Source organism: Pinus tabuliformis, chromosome 5_2, assembly GCF_031772625.1.
Source record: "Pinus tabuliformis cultivar Carrire ecotype Pingquan chromosome 5_2, CPIR1, whole genome shotgun sequence".
Classification (NCBI taxonomy): domain Eukaryota; kingdom Viridiplantae; phylum Streptophyta; class Pinopsida; order Pinales; family Pinaceae; genus Pinus; species Pinus tabuliformis.
The window spans coordinates 945,690,894-945,714,013 of NC_142306.1; positions in this window are offsets into that span (position 1 = coordinate 945,690,894).

Consider the following 23,120-nt stretch of genomic DNA (forward strand, 5'->3'; position numbering starts at 1 on the left):
CTATATGGGTGGACTTTGTGTTTTCCCCTACCTTTTGATTTCTGAAGGCGTTCTTTACCATTCTTACCAGATCCTTTTTTATTGTTTCCCAATGCCGCCTGTAGAATGCAACTGTAAAGCCATCCGGCCCCGGGGCTTTGTCTTGTTGCATGCTGAAGATGACTTCTCTGATTTCCTCTTCTGAGGGTTCTTGTTCCAGCTCCTTATTGTTCTCCTCTGTGATTTTGCCTTTGAGTATGTTGAGGAAGGTCTCGCTGTCATGATGGTGATTGTCTGCTGTTAGAAGATCCTTAAAATGATTGTATGCTGCCCCTTTTATTTCTTCTTGATCTTTCAGCTCAACCCCTGCTACTTCAATTTTATCTATTTGGTTACATGCTCTTCTGAGCTTAATATTATTATGAAAGAAGGAGGTATTTTTATCTCCTGCCTTTAGCCAGAGACAGCGAGATTTTATTCTGAGTTCCTCTTCCTCTGCGCGGTTTTGGCGGTAGAGCTCTTTGTAAAGAGTCTTTTCTTTCTCATTATCCTCTGCCTTGTATTGAATTTGCTCCATTTGAGTATGCCAACGCTCCATTTCGTTTAGCAGATCTGTTTTCTTTTTCTTATCTATTATTGCTTGCTCCCTTGCCCATTGTTTTATCGCTGTCCTAAGCTGCTTCAGCTTTGTTTCCCAAACAAAATATGGCGACCCAATCACTTCTCTTGCCCATTGAGTTTGAATAAGTTGACTGAATTCTTTATTGAGGTCCCAATTTTTATTGTACTTAAAGGGAAGAGGGCCGAGGTTTGGGCCTTTGTCCATAGAGAGAACCACCGGTTTATGATCCGATGCTGATCCATGGATTAGTTTACTTCTGATTGAGTAGCTTTCGGTTACCCTTTCCTGGATTAAAAACCTGTCAAGCCGTTCCTTGATGTTGTGAGCACCTGTTCTTTTGTTAGACCAGGTATATTTCCCATTTGACAGAGGGGTGTCAATTAGGTTGAAAAGCTGTATTATATTTTCTAGTTTGTCTCTTGAGGGGTCTGAGTGATACTTCCCTCCGTATTTTTCTTGCACATTCCTTATTAGGTTCAGATCTCCTCCAAGGATCAATCTGCTGTCTTGTATAGAGGAGATGTCTTCTTCTAAGGTGTTCCAACAGCATGCTTTATCCCTGTAGTGGTTGGGGGCGTAGATGTTGTAGATATGATACACTTCCTGTGAGCTTTTGTTCTTTAGATCCGATCTAATCCACCACGTGCATTGATGGGAGTTGTTGATTTCCCACTTTGTTTTATTCCATAGTGTTCCAATCCCTCCTGATGCTCCATCTGAATCATTGGATAGTCCTGAGAAGTTTTTGAATCGCTGGGTTTGATGAAGAAAGTCCTGGTTAGTGAGTTTGGTCTCCTGAATAAGAAGGATATCTGGCTGTTCCTGATTAAGAAGGTCCTTGATGGCTTTTAGTTTTGGAGGGGTGCCCATCCCCCTGCAGTTCCAGGAGACCAAATTCATTATTTACCCGCTGAAGGGTGGGATCCTGCTTTCTCCTTTATTTTCTCGCCGCTGCCTTTTGGCCGTCCCAAATACGAATCCAGAGGTTGCTGTGTCCCTGTGGCCATTTCTTTTGCTGCCGTCTCATCCCTGAGCTCCTTGTTCGATTTCCTGCCTACTTTCCTTGGTGGATCTGATTGCTGGTTGGTTTCTTTTGCTTTGTTTCTGGTAAGAATTCTTTCAACTGTGTGAGGAGGGGAGGGGGGGGGGTTTGCGCAAGGAGAGGCAGGGCGGGGGGATTGAGGAGGCGAAGAGGGAGTTTCAGCAGTTAGGGATTCGAAGGGGTTTGAGGTCGAAGGGAAGGTTGAGATGGGAGGGGGAGGAGGCGGGGGGGGAATGCCTGAAGCTGGGGGGACTGAGGTACTGAGGCCCTGGTTTTGAGAGGGTTTCTTTCTTTTGACTTGTTCCCATGGTCCCTCTGTGTGTTCCTCATTAATATCTATTTCTTTTACTTTTAACTTACTGCATCTATTTGCAAAATGGCCATACTCATGACATACCTTGCACTTGAAGGGGAGTTGTTCGTAGTCCAGCTGCTGAATGTGCATCCACTTGTCCACCTTGATTTTGATGGCTTCTGGTAGTCCTTTCCCGAGATCGACTTCAACACAGATTCTTGCACATGCGTGCATGTTTTCTCTTGGTTCCGATCTATCAATGTATTTTCCGAGTGCATTGCCTATAGCTCTTACCGATTCATCCCCCCAGCAATGAAGTGGGAGATGGGGGAGGCGAACCCAGACAGGAACAACGTTTGGGATATCCATTTCCGGATCGAATTCCGGAGTCCATTTGTTCAGGTATAAGCCTCTTGTGTCCATGAAATAGGGCCCGTTGCGGAAGATGAGGTTCTTATCCTCCTTTGATTCGAACAAGAAAGTGAAGAATCCACGTCCACAAAATCTTATGGCGATCTTGCCCTGGATCATTGGGCTCCAGTTACGTTCCACCCATTTCTGAACCGTTCTTGGTGACGGCCAAAGCCCAGTAAACTGGCCAACCAGTCCTCTTTCTGCGAGAGCTATTGCTGATTTCCTTGGTAGAGCGGGGGGCAAATCCACCTCAGGAATCTCGTCCAGCTTTTTGATAAACTTAGTTTGAGAAGGCCTTGGTCTTGGATCTGAAGATTCAGACAGCAGAGAGTCAAAAATTTCTTCGTGTGTCTCAGGGCCAAGAGAAGGAGAGGCGGATCCTGCCATGGCAGGCCCGCTGGGAGAGCGAAGGATCAGGGCAACGGCGGCGGAGGGACCCGAGGGGGTCCAGGCAGGGCTCTGCTAGGGCAAGGGCGAGGGAGCCCGGCCAGGCTAGGCCTGGGGGCAGGGCGGAAACGCGCAGCGTAGGCAGGCAGGGGTTCTCGGCTCGCGGCTCGCGGCAGCAGCAGTCCTTTTGTTCAAACCAAAAGGTAGTGGGCTTGGCCACGGTTCGGTTACCTTTTCGCACGACGAGCACCAACCTTGCTCGGGATCGAACACAAGACCGGTCCGTCATAACGAGGTCGACCTTACCACTACGCCGCCTCCACGACCTTACTAGTGTAACCACTTATTGTTATTAGTACAACCCCCTTATTATATTTTTGTGTCCATGTAGTCCCCATATTGTTATCATTGTGCCCCATAGAAGCCTACTATTGTTATTATTGTGCCCTTACATTATTATTGTTATGTCGACTTTGATTATATTATGACTCCTTAGACTCCTATGTATAGAAAGGAGGTATTGTCATTTGTATCATCCAAGAATTGTTCATCTGTGTAATGTAAAGGAGGTTACCCCCTCGAAGAGGCTTATTTCTAAGGTTTTGATCTATATTTTCTATCTTTTTGTGAGCTGGTTTCATAACATCTTGGTCCCTTCCCTGCCGTAGCATGGTCCACTTTATGTATTTATCCTCATAGCTTCCGACAGGGTAGTACTTCTTTTTGATGGCGTCTTGGAATGAATTCCAAGTGGGTGTAGCTGAAAACAGTGAGCCCTTAATTTCATCCTTCTGCTCGTAGTAGGTTTCCCAACAGTCCTTGACGTGGGGGGCGGCTTTGAGAAGAGTGAAAGTAATCTTTTCCCGGTTGGAAAAATCATGAAGATAAAAATATCCTTATAGTAAATTTAACCATTTATCTACAATATATGCATCTATCTGACCCTCGAATATGGGGATTTCAAAGTTAACTTGTACCTTAAAGGATGTGGCACTTCCAGAGTAGCTGTCGGAGGTAGATGCGTCGCCCCTGGGTAGTCGCTGAAGGATCTGGGAAAAGTTGTCCATCGTCGCATTCCTTTGTCGCTCGAGGGCTTCTTCAAGCAAGATTTTGATATGATCTCTTGCCTCCTCATCTTTCTTTTCATCCACCATGGGAGGCCGTCGAGATTTTCGAGGCTGGTCTTGCAAAGGTTTGACTAGTTCAAGCCCTAACTCCTTATATCTCGACCTCGTTGGGGACATGCAAAGAAAAACAGAGAAAGATCAGATTGCTCTGATACCAATGATCCAGATTTAGACATGAATGCAACAAATTACAGAGATAATCATAAATACAGAGATGCAATGGAAATAACACTTCATTTCATTGATGTAAAATATTGAAATATGCTTACAAATAGAAATGGAAATAAACTAGCTCGAACAATGGTAGCTTATCTCTGAAGAGAGATGTGGTGGCTACATGCCTCTGAACTGTGTTACAATGAGGCTCGAAGGCCTATTTATTGTTGAGAAATAATGGAAAACCCTAAACATCCAAAAACCTAACCCTAGGAGATGAAACACCAAACTGTGGACCCCGTTTGAGGGTACATCAAGTTCCTGGGTCGTAACTTTGGCATACTATCTATGTTTGATGCACATAATACCTCGTTAGAAAGATCTATTAGAGGACTACAACTTTTAAGTGAGAAACATCAACCTATGATCCACGTTGCTCTCGGTTTTCTCAAAAAACTTCATTTAGTGCCTCACAATGGATCCGAAAGTTCGGGACCCGAAAAACTGCCAGAAATAGTAAATTGTGCTACAATTCAGGAAACTGAAAAACTGAAAGAGACAATTGTGGGGGTCCAAGTGGGATAGGAGGGTGGCCGCAAACATCCACCTGGATTAAAAGAATTCAAGAACAACTTGAAAAGAGCTAAGGCAAGTACAAATCAAGGCACAATAAGCATCGTGTAGATCACAAGTTCCAAGTCGGTGATGAAGTTTGGCTTCACATTAGTAAAGGGAGGCTCCATGGAGAAGGTAAAAAAATGAAACCAATTAGATATGGTCTATTCAAAATTTTGGAAAATATTGGTCACAATGCCTTAAGGTTAGATTTACCTTCATATATGCAAATTTATGTTGTTGTTAATGTTGAGGACTTAAGGTTGTATGAGCCTCCTTTGATTGAAGATCAAGGAGAAAATGTCCAAATTCCTTCCATGGAGGATTTTTCTCCCGAATACCTTGATGAACTACAATAAGACACCATTCTTGACAGAAGAACAAGGTCTTCAAAATGAGGGAATGTGGATTACCTTCAAGTGGGGCTCAAGGGAACAAATCCTTAAAAGGCCAAATGGATCGAGATTGGAAAGGTGAGGGAACTATACCCTCACCTGCTGGACAACTAAAAGTTACCTTTTGGGGTCCAAAAGGCTTCCAGTGGGGAGGAATGATAAGGTGCTAAAAAATAGCTCAAATTTCAAAGTTGTTGGATTGGTGTGTAACTTGGATGACTGTATAGTGCTTGTCATCCCGAATTCGGCGCAACTCGTTTTGCACGAAACAGACTCCGTATGACTCAAAAAACGAGTTATGTTCACTTTCCCAAACATGTGGATTTTAAAAAAAATTGACAGCCCAATCAACAATTTGTACTGCTAACATGGTGCTGACTGGGAAGGGTATGTGGTTGTTGATTTGGTCAACAGGCTCCTCTGTGAATGGTATCGTGACAAGTGGCTTCTTTTTGCTGATCAAAATTCTACGTTTTCTATTGGTTGGAATGGTGGCCAACCATGGGCTGACATGTCACCCAGTCGGAGGACGCCACGTGGCAGCCGGGAGGCCACCAAAAATTTGGTTATAGTCCAGGCAGAGGCAGTGGGGGTCAAACCCACGACTTCCCAACACACACCAAAGCCATTTACCAATACGCCACGGGGAAGTTCTTAACATGTATGGGCCGTGCGTTTTATTTGAATGTCAAGTCCACGCGTTTTGGGGGTAGGGCTAGCCCACGAGGCTGACCCTTGGTTATATTACTGTGCACACGACCACTGCGGAGTAGAAGTGGGGACCTGACTGGTGGGGGCAGGGCGTTGGCCTTAGCCTCGGGCACGTGGCCACAAATTTTGGAACTAAAGCATTAGCATGCATTTAAAGTGTTCGACAATTTCACCTTTTTTTGGCGAAATTGTTGCTCCGTTAGCGCGTTTTGGGACAAAATTGTAGGATGGTGCCGGATTTTGGAGAATTTACGGTGCGATTAGTAGAATATTGGGAAAGGCCATATCTTCTTCAATTTTTGACCAAATCGGGAGCAGAAAGAGGCTACACAGGCATTTTTGGGCATGCTGGAGCCATTGGAACATGTTTCAGAGCGTTTTGAGCATTCTAAATTGATGTATTCACACTTTTGAGCATAATAGAGAGGGCCAAGCCATTGGAAGCTGGACCAAGGAGACTTAGCCTAGGAGGGGTGAACTCCTTCATCATGTGCTACTGTTTATGGTGATGTTGATGTATGTTATTTTCTGTTGTTTAGTCATATGTTTATGTTAATTTGCACATAAATATTACATAAAAACACTCAAAAACCTGTGTTTAAACTTGCAAACAATCTCAGAAATCCTCAAGCATATTTAATATAATTTGAAAAGGAATTTTAGCACAACAAAACTAATTTTCTTAATCAGATCATCGATACTTAACAGAGGAAGAACTTATTTTTCTAATTTCTCGGTTGTTTCCAGCAGTTCTGGAGACAAGAAATAAAACTCATTAACAACTTGTCGAAACTTGTATAAGATGTCGTCCTCTTCGACCTTTAATTTCAGACCCACCTGTTGCTCTTATTCATGTTCTTTAACCCTAAAACTTCCCCTAACATCCTTTGCAGTGCGCTGCACATAATCTCTTGCACCCTTAATGGACTCTTTGTCAGAATCATAAGTCTCAATTGTACTTTTCAAGGCTTGCTCTCCCGCCTCTTTCATCTTCTCCTCAACATCATAATTTTTTCCCTTGGTAGAACCATATATGTTGCTTTCCATGTGCTTTGAACTCTCTTTGTAGGAAGCACCTTTATAAAAGTTGTCCTCGATCTTCTTTGCTTTCTCTTTGGAAGAAATAAAGATCCCTACAATCTTTTCCTTGTATGAATCAACATTCCCGACTTTCTTCTTTAAACTTGCAAATTTGTTTGTTAACCTTTCAGAGGCATATTTCAAGGTCTCCCATGACTTTGGTGTCGTCATCCAAATATCTACAGTGATGGACAACGAATCTCTACAGTGTCTATACGAATAACCTCACAATAAGAACGTCTATCAACGTAATGAGAAAGGGAATCATTTTCAAGAAAACTAGGTAAAATTTAAATCTTTGCAGAGGCTTGGCATGTTGTTATAAAGCTAGAAAATTAGTGTCTTTTTAAATACGTTTTTAAAATTTTTGAATATATCTTTAATATCTTAACTCTTTTTTAATTATAAATCAATTTTGATTCAACTTAACTTTAGATCTATCAAACACTGATAACGATCAAATCCCTTGAAATTCTAACCTCTTTTAAAGTTAAGGGAGATTTGATCCCTCTCCACGCTTGGTAGATACAAATTTAAGATGACTCTAGGCTAGTATTATATAAATTTTACATCTCTATATATAAAAATATTCCCATTTTAAATTTAATTAAAACATTGATTGAGTAGTAGTGAGGATTGAGGGTTTAGATATATCTCTAAAGTAATTATAACCTTATAAATTTCACATCTCTATATATAAAAGTGTTCCAATTTTTAATTTAATTAAAACCTTGATTTAGTAGTGGTAAGGGTTAAGGGTTTAGATAAATATCTAAATTAATCATAACCTTTTTTATTTTGGATTTAATTAAAAAAATGTTATAAAATTAAATTAAATTAAAATATTTTGATTATGAAATGATAGTTTTTTGGTACGTGGTATTGATTAGCCATGGTATTGGTTCAAGGTATTGTAAAAAACCTATTTACAAGTTCATAATATCCTGGTAAAATGGGGGTGAATATCCATGGTCAAGAATCTTGTGATATTATAAGTATTAAGCTTTTATGTGTTTATTAATTAAATTTAAATATGACTCAGAATCATTATTTTAATTTATATGGTACATTTGATATATATTTCAAAAACAATTATAACATATTTGCTTTTAGATTTAGTTAAAATAATGTTATAGTATTTAAAATAAAATATTTTGATTGTGAAATGAGTTATATTTTTTTGGGTATGTGGAATTGATAAGCATGGTATTGACTCGTGGTATTGTAACAAAGCTTATTTACAAGATAATAATATTTATGGTAAAGTGGGATGAATATCCATGGTGAAGAATCTTATTATATTGTAAGTTTATTGTAAGTATTAAGTTTTTATGTGTTTATTAATTAATTTTATATATGGTTATGGAATCATATTTTAATTTATAAGGTAAAATGGATATGAATTTATATCTACTATTTATATGTTATATATTTTAATATGATATGTATATTATAATTTTCTTTTATCCAAAATATTATTGGTAATTTATTAATGATGATGATGATGATTAATGTCCACTAAGACCAATATTGTCTACCAGACCTTAAGAAAGGAGTGATTAATTGAGATGATTTAATATTTTATTTCTGTGATAAAAATGAAGAGAGAGAAGCATTTTGAGGTCAGTGTAATTTTGTTGACTTAACAAGTCAGGAAGGTTGGTAGTGTGGCAAATGTTTTGAAAAGGGGAACGAATGTGAGTAAGGGCCAGGAAATCTAAGAGAAAATGCTTTTCATCTTTGATTATCTTAGTATCACAGAGGAGGCATATTCTTTCATCCCAAGGTGTTTTAGGAATAGTGACAATGCCCCATTTCACTTCAAAGCTCATGAAAATTAATTCTTATCTTTGCAATGTTCATTTTCTTCTTAGCATTGGTTAAGACATAAAGGTAATTTTGGTCAGAAAGAGTGGGGTTGATCACCTCCTTATAATACCTTAGCTTCCTTTTCCCCTCTAACTCCTTTTCACTCCAAAATTTATTCTTAAATTTGGAAGTGATGGTGTTTTTAATATTATTCTTATTCTCCAAGATGATCTCCTCCTTTATCCCTAATCCAGGTGGCTCTGGAGAGGTTAAAAAACCGATGCTTGTGTATTTCATTGAAACCAGGACCAGATCGAAGAGCTCGTCATCTTGATTTCAACAATGCAGATGACACTCAAATCGGACTTCATATTAGCAAGATCTTGTCAGTCAAAGTTCCTGGGTTTTTGTTGTCGGCTCAATTTAGAGGTTTCATTAAATTTGTCAGTCCAACTAAATTTGGTAGAATCCACTAAAATTGGTAGTAGCTAACTAAGTGATGTTTTGGCACTTACCGGTAGATGGAAGTGGTCAAATTGTCACCTACTTAATTTTGTCAATAACCCCTAAAAATATGGCTACAATTTTTATTATTGGCAATGAAATTAAAAAAAAACATATACAATAAGCCTCCCATTAAACGACACATTATATATCTTGGGGGCGCCAGCGGGAGTAGAACCCGCTCTGCGAGCTTGCCAGCTCGCCTGACCGGTGACCACATAATTGAATACGACCACTAATTCATACAAAAAACCAACCAAAATAAACCCAATTTGGCGATAAAATCAAACAAAAAACCTTTTTTTCTAACCAAAATACGTCGCAAGCGTGGGCTGAACCTGGGCCCCCGCCAGGCCATACGCCCTTACCTCAAACACACCAGTCAAAATGCCAGCGACGTTGGCTTTGAAATTGATGCCATAAAAATGGTATATAAGTCGGCTTATGCCATGCATAGGAGAACACAGGTGGAGAATATTCCACAACATATTCTAGGACAATATTCTAGATTCTAAAGGAATATTCTTACAACAAAATCTTGAGGAATCTAAAAGATTCCCCGGGGGAAAAATTTGGACAGTGTCAGAAATATGCCAAGTTTACACTCATCTAAATTGATTTTTCACCAAGATTCTGATGGTGCAGTTTGTTTCTTCATCTAAGCTACCAATTTTCTTCCCATCTCTAGAAGAGAATATTGTGAGGAATCTAAAAGATTCTTGGAGAGCCCAGATTTGACCGTGACGACAAGGGTCATGTTTATACTCAAATTTCACGATTTTTTTCCTGGAATCTAATGGTGTAGACATTTTTCTTATATGAGCAACCAATTTTCAAGCCATCCCCAGATATGGAGGTATAAGGTGTATTTGCCATGTATTCATTTGTTTTTTCTATTGATGAATGAAGAGGCTTCCCAAATTTGAACAGGGCCCAAAGATGTAGTCCACATTGGACGAAATCCATTATCAAGTTTTGTGTGTTCTTTGTCTTTATGGTTGCCTTTGTTTTTCCTCTTCTTTAAAGTGTATGCACATGTGGTTTTCATGCTCTTTTTACATGCAATTCTGATTACATCAATGAAGTAAAAGATCCTAGATCAAGTTTGGTATTAGAGTAGGTCTTCTTTTGATATGAATTGCAGTGCGTGATAACTAGGGAAAAACTCAAAAAGGGTGAAGGTAAACTTAATTCCTTTGATCCAGAAGCAGGGTGTGTAACACGAAGAAGGAAAATGGAAAATCATGATGCTCATATGGAGGAAGAGAAATCTTTTTACACCATGGCCGACAAAGTGGAAAAATTATTTGCAGAATATGAGAAGACAATGGTAAAGTAGGAGAAGGAAAAAGAACCAGTAGAAGATCATGCTTCAGTAAATCAAGGGAATGGAGAAGAAACTCCCGAACCTCCATCTCCTTCTACTAGTGAAGGCTCCTCTTCTTCTTCATCTTCTCATCATTCTAACAATTGAAAAGCTCATAAAAATCCCTTTTTCAAGTTGGATGTAAAGTTTGATTTTCCTATGTTTAACAGAGATTTCAATGCAGAAAAGCTAAATAAATGGATTAGACAGATTGAAGTGTATTGTTGGATTCAACAAATTGAAGAAGATGAGGCCAAGAGATAGTTAGCATCTCTGCGACTGGGAGGCACCACCCTTATATGGTGGGAGAGAAAACTTCAGAAAGGTAGTAAGCATGCGGGTAAACTCCTATCTTCCCAGTTTGAATTTATTTATGCTCTAAAAGGAAAATTTTATCCATTAGTGATCCGAATTGGATCCATAAAAGACTGTCAAGGAACCATGACTGTATCAGGTCAGGACAAACACTAAAGAGCTCAGAATCGCGATAAAAAAAACACCCTGAACTAGTGGAAATGGCAGCTAGCATGGAACGACGAGGACCTCGGTCAAAGTGCGTTGATTGAGGCCCATGGAGACTGCACGGGAGGTCAAAATAGCCCCTGGGAGCTCTGGAACGGGAAAAGGAGGTGATTTTTAATGTGCGATTAGCGAACGCGCATCGCTTGGCTAACAGGGCCAAAATGGAGGAAGCCCGAGCACTCAATCGCGTTGGGAGCTAGAGAACCACGTGCAAAAAAGATAAAAGTGCTAAAAGTACAAAGTGGGATCCGCGCTCTGGAAACCGGCTGTATTGATCGAGGTGCCCTCAAACGGTAAGTGGTTTTGGACGAGAGCGGAGCGATTCCACTCAATGATCGACGCGTGGCAAGCAGAGGAGAGAGAAAACCGCCGTTGATCGCGTGCTATAGGTTGAGCAAGTCAACTGCGCGAAATGTGCGTATGACGTTGGATTTGGGGGACCCAGATCAGACAACTGAGATTGCGCCTGATGGAGGAAGCGGAATCGACGAGGGAATACGCCGCGATTTGTAAGGATTTGGAATCTGTTTTGACCGCCACGGTGGAGAAAGACTCATCCACGACGTAACTGAAGAAACGAACTGATGAAGTAGGCTGGCATCGTTTAGAGGAGGACATGTGGCCACCTCCCTGAGCGCTGATGATGACGCCGAACAGGGAACTCCAAGCATAGCTGCAGAAGGTGAATCGGCGGAGGCAAAAGAGGAACCGAACAGGTCTTGGAATGAATGGCTAAAAGCCATGAACAGAGACAAAATATAGGAGTCAAAGTCGAGAGATGGATAAGTGGAACAGTGAACCCTAAGAGGAGGACTGAACACTGAGAGACAGAAACAGAGAAAGAAGACAGGAAAGCAAAGAAGAAGGAGACAGAGGGTCGAGCTGACCAAAGGCAGCATCGAGCACCAGAGAGCTTGAAGATTCAAGTCATCCCATAGAGGATTTGTCCAGACTGAGCATCACATTAGGCTCTTTCCCCTGTAGACCAGAAGGTCACAGAGCTGGTAGGAAGAGGAAGTCTGTGCACTCCAGTGGCTTGGGGAATCCAAGAACCACCTTGCCAAGAAAATCTGCTTTAGGTGACTCATATTTAGATCCTGCATTGTAATTCTTCGCTTAAAGACACAATAAAACAAGGCTACCATTGAAAGCTGGACCGGAGATGTAGCCCTGGAGAATAGGGTGAACTCCTTATTAAAATTCTTGTGTCTTTGTGTTTGCTTACTGTATTTCTCTGCTGTCTTTCCATTTAAATGTCTGTGTATTGGCAATCTGATCGATCCGTTGTTTAAATAACATAGAACACACACCAACACATGAGTTTGTAATACCTTTAAACAATAAATCTTTAATTGAGGTCACTCATAGGGCAATTATCAAATCAAGTGGTATCAGAGCTCTAGGCTGTAAGGTTAGAAAAGCTTGTGTTGGTTTAGCTGTTGAATGCTCAATATATCAAAGCTCAAATTAGGAGAAGGAGAGTTGGTGGAAACTAATACTAAAATTGGGAGAGTCTATCCTCGGAAGACAATGTCAGAGGAAGGTTCTGTGGGGATAGACCCTCAATTCATAGAGAGTTTCCTAGCTATAAAGTCTATGGTAGAAGAAATGTATAAAGACTTTAGAAAGCATAAGGTTGAAGATTCATTAGGGGTTCTAAACAAGATAAAGAAGAAGATGAGTCTCATTTCCATGACCACTCCAAAGGAAAAGGGAAAAAGGAAAGCTTTCTCACACCTCCTAATAGCCCTGTGCACAATAAGAAAGCATCTTTGATTAAGCTAGATGTTAAATTTGATTTGCCTATATATGATGGAGAGCTAAATTCTGAAAAATTGGACAATTGGATTAGACAAATTGATGTGTATTGCAGAGTACAGAACATAGACTCAGACAAGAGTAAGATTCAGTTGGCAAGCCTACGCCTAGGAGGCACTGCCTTGGTTTGGTGGGAAGGCAGAACCCAAGCTAATATGAAAAGACATGGTCTCTGTCTGAAGTGAATTTGTTTCTGCAATAAAAAAGCAGTTCTATCCATTGGCCTACATGCAACAAGCTATGATGAGTTGGAAAACTCTTCGATAGTTGAAAGGGAAAAGTGTGCAAGGGTATACTCAAGAATTCAGAAAGAGAGCATTGATGTTGGGTATCTCATTAGACTCACCAGAGACTCTTTTGAAGTACATTGGTGGTCTACACAGCTACATGAGGCATACCATCCTCATGTTTAATCCCACTAGTATAGATGAGGTATTTGTACAAGCTACTCATCTAGAAGTTAGAGGAAGAATGGAAATCAAGAAGTTGGGGGACCATCCCAACCCACTGTAAGCAAGAGCAAGGAGAAAAGAAAGCAGAAGTGGAAAGCAAGGAAGGCTAACATTGCACAGAAAGCTAAAGCTTCATGCACTCACTGTAAAAAGGATGGGCATGATGATGAGCATTGTTGGATTCTGCATCCAGAGCTGAGACCTAAGAAGTCCGAGGGCAAGAAGAAGAAGATTGTTGCAGTTATTTAGAAAGATTTGGGGTCAGACTCAGGAGATGAAACAACTATAGCAGCCACATGTATAAAAGGTTGTCTGCTTTAGAGAATTCTGAAATCAAGAAGCAGGTGCAGGAGTTGCTCAAGAAAGGGTTCATCAGGCCTAGCACATCACCATGTGGGTCACCAATCGTTTTGGTGAGAAAGAGAGATGGCTCGTGGAGAATGTGCATTGATTACCGAGCACTGAATAAGATAACAATAAAAAATAGTTATCCCCTTCTTCGCATAGATGATCTTTTAGATTAATTGAAGGAAGTTGTTTATTTCACCAAGCTGGATTTGCACAGTGGATACCATCAGGTCAAAGTTTCAAAGCAAGACACATGGAAGACTGCTTTCAAAACAAAGTAGGGATTGTATGAATCACTGGTTATGCATTTTGGCTTAACTAATGCTCCTGCTACTTTCATGAGATTAATGAATGATGTACTCAGACCTTTTCTTGATGATTTTGTTATTGTATATCTGGATGACATTCTGATTTTTAGTAAATGTGGGAAGAACATTTAAAGTATGTTAAGCAAACATTAGAAGTTTTGAAAAGAGAAAAACTTTATGTTAAACTCTCAAAACGTGAATTTGACAAAACATCTCTAAACTACTTGGGTAATATAGTAGGGGGAGGTGAATTGAAAATAGATCCCTCTAAAGTGGCAGTCATTCTGAACTGGCCTAAACCAGGTCTGCTACAGAAGTGAGAAGCTTCTTAAGAGCATCACAATATTGGAGGAAGTTCATTTCTAACTTCTCCTCAATTGCAGCTCCCTTACATGCTTTAACAGGATTGAATAAGGTGTTTCAGTGGGGAGGCAAACATCAGAAAGCCTTTGACACCTTGAAAGAGAAAATTAGTACAACACCTGTACTAGCACTGCTAGATCTACAAAGACCATTTGAGATCCAAACTGATGCCAGTGACTATGCCATGGGAGCAGTGTTGACACAACACGGTAAACCCATATGTTATCATTCTGAGACTTTTAATCCTGCAGTAGTTAACTATCCTACATATGATAAAGAATTGTATGCATTAGTTCAGAGTATGAAAAAGTGAAAACATTACCTAATGGGCAAAGAGACAGTAATACATACTGATCATCAACCACTTCAATATCTACACTCCAAAACTAAGTTGCAGCAATCAAGACATTACAGATGGATGGGTTTTCTACAACAGTTTCATTCAGTCATCAGATATAAAAAGGGCATACATAACAAGGTTGCAGACATGTTATCTAGACCCATTATAAATGCATCTACCATAATTCTGTGCTACATGAAAGCTACATAGAACAATATGCTCAGGATATGGACTTTAAAGATGTATATGCAACTTTGAGTCAAGGCAAAAGAGTAGAAGAATTGGAATATAACATGAAGGACCGACTCTTATACCATTGTGGGAAACTCTGAATTCCACAAACTGAGAGGATAAAGATAATTAGGGAAGCACACACTTCTTTAATATCAGGTCACTTTGGGGTAAGTAAAACAGTTGCACAACTGCAAAGATTTTGTTATTAGCCGAAAATGAACGAGATAGTTTCTAGATATATAAGAGGGTGTGCCATGTGTGCTAAAAGAAAGCCTAGCAATAGAAAACTAGGCTTGTACACTCCATTGCCAGTTCCTTCTCACCCTTGGGAAAGTGTTTCCATGGATTTTGTTGGAGGACTCCCTAAATCTAGGAAAGGTCATGATTATCTATATGTTGTTGTGGATAGGTTCAGCAAAATGTGTATTTTGATACCTTGTAATAAACAGATTACCCTCAACAAACTGCAAAATTGTTCTTTGAACATGTATGGGTTCATTTTGGACTACCCACTTCCATTGTATCTGATCAAGACACCCTATTTGTGGGGAAGTTTTGGTCGAGTCTGTGGGAACTGATGGACACCAAACTGAAGAAAAGCACAACTTTTCATCCACAAACAAATGGCCAGACAGAAGTAGTAAACAGGACAGTGTTCCAGTTACTGAGAGGATATTGCAGCAAACATCCTAAGCTTTGGGATGAGCACTTGTGTTATGTGCAGCATGCTTACAACAGAGCAAAGAATTCTTCCACACAGAGATCTCCTTTTGAGACCTGTTTTGGTTTCACACCAAGGTCTCCTTTGGATTTTGTCTTTGGTAAAGATACCACTATTAATGGACACATTGATGTGGACAAGGCAATTAGGTTCAATTAACATATCTAGGAGATCCACCAAGCAGTACAGGAACAATTGGAAAAGATCCAAGCCAAATACAAGGCTAGGCATGACAAGCATCAGATGGAGCATAGTTTTCAAGTTGGAGACCAAGTTTGGCTGTATATCAGCAAGGACAGGATGCAAGGTGAAGGTAAAAAGCTAAAACCTATCAGGTATGGACCCTTTAGGATACATGAGAAGATTGGAGAAAATGATTTTTGCCTTGATTTACCAGCTTACATGCACATCTACTCAGTCATAAATGCAGATTGCTTGAGATTGTTTGAACCTTCAATGATTGAGGATCCTGAAGAGAAGATTCAATTGCCTTCCATTGATGACCTGCTACCTGAATATCTTAATGAGTTGCAGGAAGACATAGTGTTGGATATGAAGGTGAGGAAGACGCGCAGGGGAGATGTTGAGTACCTCAGGAATGGGCTCAAAGGTTCGAAGCCAAGCAATGCAAAGTGGATTGAGATTGGGCAAGTGAGAAAGCAATACCCTCACTTAGTCGATGCTTGAAAACCAACTTTTGGTGGTCCAAAAGCTTTTTCAGTGGGAAGGCCGCGATCCGAATTGGATCCATAAAAGATTGTCAAAGAACCATGACTGTATCAAGTTGGGACAAACACTAAAGAGTTCAGAACCATGATAAAAAAACACCCCGAACTAGTGGCAATGGCAGCCAGCGTGGAACGACGAGGACCTCGGTCAAAGCGTGCTGACTGAGGCCCAGGGAGATTGCGCGGAAGGTCAAAATAGCCCCTGGGAGCCCTGGAACGGGAAAAGGAGGTGATTTTTGACGGGCGATTGGCGAACAGGGCGAAAATGGAGGAATCCTAAGCACTCGGTTGTGTTGGGAGCCAGAGAACTGCGGGCGAAAAAGGTAAAAGTGCTAAAAGTACAAAGGCGGGACCCGCGCTTTGGAAACCGATGGTATTGATCGAGGCGCCCTCAAACAGTAAGTGGTTTTGGATGAGAGCGGAGCGATTCCACTCAACGATCGACACGTGGCAAGTGGAGCAGAGAGAAAAATGACGTTGATTACGTGCTATCGGTCGAGCAAGTCAACCGTGCGAAACGTGCGTATGACGTTGGATTTAGGGGACCCAGATTGGACGACTGAGATTGCGCTCGATGGAGGAAGCGTAATCGACGAGGGAATATGCCACGATTTGTAAGGATTTGGAATCCATTTTTGCCACCATGGTGGGGAAAGTATCATCCACGACGTAGCTGAAGAAATAGACCGACGAAGCAGGCTGGCGCCGTTGAGAGGAGGATATGTGGCCACCTCCCTAAGCACTGATGATGACGCCAAACAGGGAACTCCAAGTGAAACTGCAGAAGGTGAATCGACAGAGGTAGAAGAGGAACCAAACAGGTCTTGGGACGAATGGCTAAAAGCCATGAACAGATACAGAATACAGGAGTAGAATTCGAGAGATGGAGAAGTGGAACAGTGAACCCTGAGAGGAGGACTGAACACCGAGAGACAGAAACAGAGAAAGAAGTCAGGAAAGCAAAGCAGAAGGAGACAGAGGGCCGAGATGACCAAAGGAAACATCGAGCACCAGAGAGCTTGAAGATTCAAGCCATCCCATAGAGGATCTGTCTGGACTAAGCATCACATTAGGCTCTTTCCCCTGTAGACTAGAAGGTCACAGAGCTGGTAGGAAGAAGAAGTCTGTGCACTCCAGTGGCTTGGGGAATCCAAGAACCACCCTGCCAAGCAAATCTGCTTCAGGTGACTCATATTGAGCTCCTGCATTGTAATTCTCTGCTTAAAGACACAATAAAACAAGGCCACCACTGAAAGCTGGACTGGAGATGTAGCCCTGGAGAATAGGGTGAATTCCTTATTAAAATTCTTATGTCTTGGTGTTTTCTTACTGTATTTTTCTGCTATCTTTCCATTTAAATATCTGTGTATTGGCAATCTGATCGATTCGTTGCTTAAATAACATAGAACACACACCAGCACATGAGTCTGTAATACCTTTAAACAATAAATCTTTAGCTGAGGTCACTCATAGGGTGATTATTAGATCAATTAGCATATCAACAGAAAGCCATGATATAATGACAACATTTGAAACAAGCCAAAGGTAAAGATGTTTAAAGTTTCATAGAAGAATTTAGAAAACAAGCTTTAACATTGGGCATTCCTTTAGATTCACCTAATACTTTGATGAAGTATATTAGTTCTTTACATGATTATCTCCAAAATTCTTTGTTATTATTTGAACCCACTACTCTTGACTTGGGTAGTGTGAAAGGCATCCACATTGAAAGCATGAGAAATTATGAACATGGAAACTATGCAAAGAAGGCAACGACAACAAGGAAAAATGGATCAAAGCCCTCTTGTACTCATTATGAGAAAGAAGGGCATGATTGGGATCATTGCTAGAAACTGCATCTAGAATTGAAGCCAAAGCGGAATGGAAGGAAAAAGAAGCAGAAGACAATAGCCACTATACAACAAGACCAAGAATCTAACTCAGGTGATAAGATGAAGATCACAACTCTTGGGATTGCAGGTGATGGACCTATTGACTTGGGTTCTGATTCAGGCGATGAGATGAAGATTGCAACAAATGTTGTGCCAAAGATGAGAAGAGCACCAAAGACTGCATGGCTCCAAGAACTTGAGGAGATCAACCAAAGCATTCAAGCAGATAATGTTGAACTAAGGACACTCCTACAAGAAGTAGAAAAGGAGAAACAAAGTTTGCAACATCATTTACAAGCCAAGGAGGAGGTATTGAAAAAGTTGCAACATGACAAGTCATCATCACCCACTTCAGATTCAACACCTGAGGTAAAAAGTGATTCTTTAGTTTCATGTTCTCTTTATGATGATGATTTTGTTGCTTTTTAAAAACAAACTACAAGAATTGATTCAAAATTGTTGAAGAAAATGGGGTATCAAGGAAAGGGCCTCGACATTAACGGCTAGGGCATTGCGAATTCCATAAAAGTGGAGGATTTACCTCGTTATGCAGGGCTTGGTTATGCCAGAAAGGAGGCTAGAGAATGTTCCAAGACAATCAACGACCAATCAACTATGGATGTTGAGAGCACATCACAACATTCCAGTGATAGTGAGGATTCCATAGGAAGAGATAAGGCAAGTTATCCTCGTCAGAGATGCCCCAAAAACAATCGTTTAAAGAAGGTTAGGAAAGTATGGAGGAGGAAGAACCATTTCCATCACTGCAACGAGACTGGTCATCAAGGAGCCACATGTTGGGAACTCCATTACCAAAAAGAACCTGTGAACGAACTAGCTGGTGAAGTTGTTCAAGAGAGTCAGCTAAAGGAAGAAGACCCATTCACCTGGTTGGGTGAGAAATGGTGAAATCAAAACATTTTTTGAGCATGGCCACATTTTTTTTTTTTTATTCTCGTTAAAACTTGAGCTAATTATATTACAAAAATGCCAAAATTACAGCAAAAATTACATCTGGGCCGAGGCCCTGTTTCTTCAGAGAGATTTTCCATGAATTAACCATCATAACAGAACTTGCAGAGAAACCAGTTTACCTTCCTTCTGACATGTCCGACACGGTGGATACATGATGCAACACGGTGGATACATAATTCGACACGGTGAATACAGAAATCGACACGGTGGATACATAATTCGACACGGTGAACATGTAGACTGACACGTGGACTAACACTGTGGTGATTTTGACTGATGCTGTGAACATAAACCCCATGACAAACATACAAAGAGAGCAAAATGAAATGGTCAGAGAGATTCATTCCTTGCCGCAATGACATGGCGTCTTCAAAGTTAATCTTCATCCGTGGTATGAGGCTCGTCCTTTACAGGACCCTTGAGCTTCTTCGAGTCTTCCTCTTCCTGGCGCGAGCTCCGCTGAACAGGTTCACTGGGGCCGGCCTCATCCTTCTGAATTGGACGCCTGAAATCGACAGTGGGAGTTTCCATATCAACCCTCGGCACATTCACAGTTTCGAAACGTCCCCGAATATTGCTGCAATGCTCCACGGTGACCGAAACTATAAGAGTATTGTTTGCAAATGCGCAGGGGATTCTGTATCGAATGGCCGGGTGTTCCGTGTGACCACACTCCGGAATGCCCCTGCTGCCTCTTACATTGCTGCTCGGAGGCCTGTTTTGCTCAGAGGTGATCTCTACTGAAGAGGAGGGTGAAATTTCAGGCCTCTGAGAGGCAGAACGACCCCGTGACCCTCCTCTGCGACTGCTCATCCTGAGCCTTTCCCTGGACATCTGACGATTGCTTCCCAAACCAGAATTCCCCTGAGAAACCTTACACCAGGCTAACACCCACTCAAATGGCTTGAAGGATTGCGGCAGAGTGGTTTGGGTTTCAACCTTAATAGCCTCCATATTCCTCGGATGCTGCAGCGCATTGAATGGCGCCTGCAGTCGACTGGACATTCCAACGATATTCCCCTTCGCGAATACCTTACCATTCGAGCCCATTGCTTCACCCTCCGGCGAATTTAAGGGGCCTGCGTCCTGGAGTGGCGTGGCTCGTCCGGGCTGACAGCTGCCCATGTGACGAGCCACATGCCCCTTAACTCCATTAACACACGTCATTAACTCCATTAACACCCGCATCTGGGAGAGGGAGATCTTTTTGCACCAGAGAGATGCAATCTTTCTTAAGTTGATCATCTTCAACCATATCCAGAGCACCCGAGAAATAAGTTATCGACTGAGTCACTCCTTGATTTGCCAACCGATCTGCCACCTGGTTTGCTGATCTTCTGACGTGCTGGAAGGTTATGTTGTGGGGAATGAGGAGCTTTTCCTCCAGGGATTCCAGACGACTTAGCAACCTCCAACTTTTTGCAATCTTGACAGCTCTGGCTCCAGCTTGTATTCTTTTGGCTGCCTCTATTAGTATGAGCGAGTCCCCTTCAACTTCAAGGGGGGAGAGGTTATACTGTTCAGCTAGACATATTCCTTTCCATAGTCCTTCCAGCTCTGCGGCGTTATTGGTGTTTTTGCCTAATGTGCCAAAATACAAGAGTATCACATCTCCTGAATGATTTCTAATGACCCCGCCGAAGCCTGCAGGGCCGGGGTTGCCTTTGGCAGCTCCGTCGAAGTTTATCTTGTAGGAGTTGAAGGCAGGAGGGGACCAGGAGGAAGGAGAGGCGGATTTGAAGCAAGGGGAGGTTTTTACCTTGACTAGGGGCTTGAGATCAAGATCCCATTCCTTCAGAATTCTGCATTCTTGCGGGGTCTCGGGCATATCAGTATCATTCCAGATTCTGATGGCCAAGGTTTCCTGTATATTTTGTTTGAGGATGAGCCAGAGATCATCCATGGATCGGTAAGAGTTGTTGAAAATTCGGTGGTTGCGCTCTTTCCATAGAGTCCAGTACAGGAAGCCGGGAATGATGTTCCACAGAGAGTTTAGAATCTGGCATTTGAACGGATTTTTGGCCCAGTTTCTTATATTTTCCGTGACGTCCGCCTGTCTGGGGTTTGCTCTCATATTACAATTTTCTACTTTCTTCCATATTTGTTTCGCTAGGGGGCAGTCTTCCATTAGATGACTGATAGTTTCATTATTAGTGTTGCAGTTTGGGCATCTGGAGGGCCCAATGAATCCTCTTTTTATTAGGTTGTCCCAAGTGAGAATGCGCCTTTTGCTTAATAGCCATATGAAGGTGGAAATCTTGGGCCATAGCCCTGTGTGCCAGACTTTCTCCCAAATTTGATCTTTCTCCTCTTGGAGATTGGAATATCGCAGATGGTGAGCTTCTTTAGTGGTGAAGGTGCCCCTGGTTGTATAACCCCATCGTAGTTTATCCTGCTGATTGGAATAGCGGATTCTCCTTTCTTTGAGTTCCTGGTCCATTTCTGTGTAGGTTTCTCCCTGCCAATCTATTTGCCATTGTTGCGCTGGTTTCCATGTCTGAAAATCGTGATTTGGAGAAGACTGCCAGAACTGGTATACCTGGGTGATACCTGCTTGCTTCATATGAGCCTGCCAAAGAGGTTTATGGAACAAATTTGCGAGTTTAGGGAGCTGTTGCCAAGAGTCCTCCCAAAATCTGGCGGCAGTCCCTGAGTGTATTTCCCAAAAGCTGTGTTCTTGAATGAAGCGGCTTTGCGTTTTTGCATTGTTCCAGATGAGCGAACCTTGCGCTGTGGGATTAATTCTGATGAGGTCGCTCCAGCAGCTGCCCCTGGCATATTTTGCTTGCCATAATTGAGCCCATGGGGTGTTTGGCTTGGAGACCCAGTTCCACCATATTCTAGCTCCCATTGTGTTATTGCTTTGAAGCGGATCCCGTAGTCCTAACCCTCCCTCTGATTTGGTCTTGCAAACCTCTGTCCATTTGACAAGAGCCCATTTCCTATTTAGGGCAGTGGAACCCCAGAGGAAGTTGCGTTGCAGAGTGCGGATAGCCTTCAGTACCCCTTTTGGAGCTGCCAAGATGGAGAAAAGATAGAGCGGCATTGCTTGTAGTACTGATTTAATGAGGACGAGCCTGCCAGCTAAATTTAGAGCCCTGAAAGTCCAGGAGGAAAGCTTTGATTCAAGTTTGTCCAGAAGTGACCTCCAAGACACTTGCTTGATTGCTGAATCGGAGAGGGGGGCTCCTAGATATTTAGAAGGCAAGTGGGAGATTGTGAATCCCAAAATTCTGGCAATGTTCCTTTGCGTGGAGGGGGGAGTATTGAAAAAAAAGAGTTGGGATTTTGCAGCGTTAATGGATGTGCCGGAAGCTTCAGCAAAGATAGATAGAAGAGATTTGAAGACGGAGGCTTCTTTAGCAGAGGGATGCCCGAAGAGCAGAGTATCATCAACGAATTGTTGATGAGTCTGGGGGGGGCGGCCGTGGAGGGTTAATCCTTTGAGAGCTTGGGAGGAGACTGCTGATTTGAGGAGCCTACTTAATCCTTCAGCCATTAAAACGAAGAGAAATGGCGAAAGAGGATCCCCTTGCCTAATGCCACGTGAGGATTTGAAGGGAGGTGAGGGAGATCCGTTCAGTAAGACAGAAAAACTTGGAGAAGTTATGAGGTTCATGATCCATCTGGTCCAGGTTGCATTAAAACCAAAAGCTAAGAGCATTTTATGAATATAATTCCAGCTAAGTTTGTCGAAGGCTTTGGAAAGGTCTAGCTTGAGAAGCATACCTGGTTTTTTGAGAAGCTTTAGAGAATGTATGACTTCATTTGAGAGAATTATTCCATCCATGATCTGCCGTCCCTCAACATACCCCGTTTGCTCTGGAGAGATGAGCATTGGGAGTAGCGGTTTGAGTCGGTTTGCAATGACCTTGGAAATGAGTTTGTATATCACATTGCATAACGCTATTGGTCTG